The sequence below is a fragment of the Galeopterus variegatus genome, unplaced genomic scaffold, assembly GCF_000696425.1.
Source record: "Galeopterus variegatus unplaced genomic scaffold, G_variegatus-3.0.2 Scaffold1684, whole genome shotgun sequence".
Taxonomy (NCBI): domain Eukaryota; kingdom Metazoa; phylum Chordata; class Mammalia; order Dermoptera; family Cynocephalidae; genus Galeopterus; species Galeopterus variegatus.
Window position 1 is genome coordinate 27,237 of NW_007727795.1, and position 2,889 is coordinate 30,125.

Sequence of the window (2,889 nt, forward strand, 5' to 3'; positions counted from 1 at the left end):
GACTGCAAAACTTGGATTCCAAAATTTTATAAAAATTCTCAAATTCTGGAAGTTTGTGGTTTAAGATTCCCTGAGAGTGATTGTGTACTATACAGTAATTTGATAATAATTCCTATGTTTAAAAAAAGAGGGCACTATCTATGGAGATTATGGAGAAAAGGTATGCAAAGATCCGTGGGAAAGCACGCCTGGGGGAGGGGCCACATGCAAAGGCCCCGTGCTGAGTAATGAGCTGGGAGTATTCCAGGAACAGCAAGCAGGGCTGGAATGGCATGACCTAGGGCGAGAGTGGTAAGAGGTGAGTTGGAGAGGTAGGCTGGGGGCCTGTTGGGCAGAGCACAGAGTCTGGATTTTACTCTAAATGCAATGAGAAGCCACAGGAAAGTTTTAAGCAGGGAGATGACTTACCTGATGGATGGTTTTAAAAGATCCCTTTGGCTTTTGTGAGAAGAATGAACCATAAGGAGGCAAGAGTAGGGACTGGGGAGGTGAGAGAGAAAGCTGTAGAAGCATTCCAGATGGGACACGACCGTGACACAGACCAGGGGCTGTCAGAGGAGGTGGCGAGAGGCGGTCACATTCGAAATACGTTTTGATGGTGGAACAATCAGGACTCGATGACTGATTGGACGACATGCCACACATACTAAGGTACTGCCAACGTGGAAAACAAATAGCAAATTCTAACGCGAGCCTTAAAGGTGGTGAGAGTGATGTTCAGAATGTAGATGTTGCCTGCAGTCCAGCTGCTTCTCACATGGGCAAAGGCAGGGAGCTTGCTCCGGGTAGAGAGTAGCAGGGATGTACTTACTTCACAATGTTCAAGACTCTTCTGAACCACACGCAGATAGACCAGCTAGAGAAGATGTAAATAGAAATTAATAGGATATATACAAATAGCATTTGCAGTCAAAAGTGGAATTGTGAGCAATTTTCCTTTTCTTTATTGAGGCACGTCTGTATTTTCTAAGTTGTCTTTAATCAGTGAATATAACACTTATAATCAAGAAAAAAAATCCCTTTAAGAAGAAAAAAAATGCAACTCTGTCCTATTGGAGAGAGATGTGTGACGGGTTTGGGGAGATGCTGTGTTGGTTTCTTTTGCCACTTTTGCTGTCTTTCTAATTTCTAGTTCTTGGCTCTTAACGATGGCTTTTAGAAATTTACATGATAGTCAACAGACACGTGTCCCTGCTTGGCTGCTCACTCCGTCCTTCCCCTCAGTTCTCTCTTGGGTTTGGGGTTTGCTCACCCCTGTGCTGCATCGGACAGGTCCCAGCGTGGCACCCTGTGCTACACCTGCATGGAGCAAGGCACATTCTGCTCAGGCAGTAACTGTGACATGGCTGCCTGATTGATTCATTAGTCTAATGGTAACACATTGCTGGGATGCTAAGTTTTCTCTATTTCCCCAAAATGTTTTGAGGTTTTTCTCCTGACAACTGTGCTCATTGCAGTCATGTTGAAAACAACCAAATGAAAAGGGACCTCATGGGCCACACAACTCTACACGACGTAGAGAAACATTTGGTTTCTCGTGGCTGTCAACACAATTATACCCACAGAGAAAGAAAATGAAACGCAAGGCGGAGACAGCTCAATTTGGCTTGGAGAGTGGGGCAAAGACTTGGAAGCTTCGTGCCTGGGCAGGAGGATGCCAAGACTCCTCTGGCTGGGCAGGGCAGTGCAGCTGAGACATGCGACAGCCAGAGGAGCTTGCGAAGCCCACGGTGCGATGCGCGAGTCCTTAGCCGAAGACCTGCCAACCCTGCAGAGCGCCGCACTAAGCCCTGGGGCAGAGACAAAAGCATGCCAGGGCCTCCACGGCTGGGGACCCAGGGAGGGTGACCCTCCTTCCCAGCATAGCTGACGATGGCTCCGTGACTGCCCTTGCAGTCCTGTTCCTCTCTAGGGGCTTGCATGAAACAAGAGAACCGAATGATGTATGATTTCAGAGAAGGCAAAATTAAGTTTTCTGGAGGTTCCTTTGGACGATTGATTCCTAAATGGGAAGAAGGGATGCCCCCTTGGGGGAGGTATCAGAGTCTCGGAGAGAGCTTTTCTCATCTACTCTCTATCCCAACCTCCCACACGTTCTAATTTTGCTGCCTCAGGGAAAAGCAGGCCCCATTGCCAGCTGCAGCTACTATTACTGGCGGAAGTACACGAGTCATTCATTCAGCAACCATTTACTGAGCGGCAACCACGTGCCAGGCACAGTCACAGCCCTCCAGTGGACCAGGACTAGACAAGAACATGGTGAGTCCCTGTGGTTTAGACGCTGTGGCAACGACAGGTACATGTTACAACTGAGGTTCTGTTTAAGTTTTTTCCCTTTTTCCGATATTTCTTTTTTTAAAGGCAGAGGAAAAATATTAATGCCCATCATAGATTGAGTGACTCCAATGCACCAGAAGTCATCCTGCCCATGTAATTCTAAGAAGACTGTTCAGAGGTGGGTATGCTTTTCTTCATATTACAGAGGAAAAAGCTAAGGCCCAATAAAGGTAAATAACTTACTCAAGGTCACAGTGAGTAAAGGGCAGATGCAGGATCCTAACTCAAGTGTCTCTGATTCCAAAGCACGGGTACTGCGGCCCTCACTGGGCACAGGCACTATGGCCTCGCAACTCACGCAGACTGGCTGCATCAGCATCACTTGGGCACTTGTCCGAAAGGCGCCTGCTGAATCATGATTCGCATTTTAATAAGCATCGAGGTGATTCATTTACACATTGAAATTTGAGAAGCACTGAGCCAGAGAACTCACACACACAATCTCACTCTCAAACATAGGACACACCTTGGAAATAAAAAAGATTCATTGCATCTCTCCATTCTGTCTTCAAGAGACTTTCTCGAATGCTACACTACAGAATACATATTGCC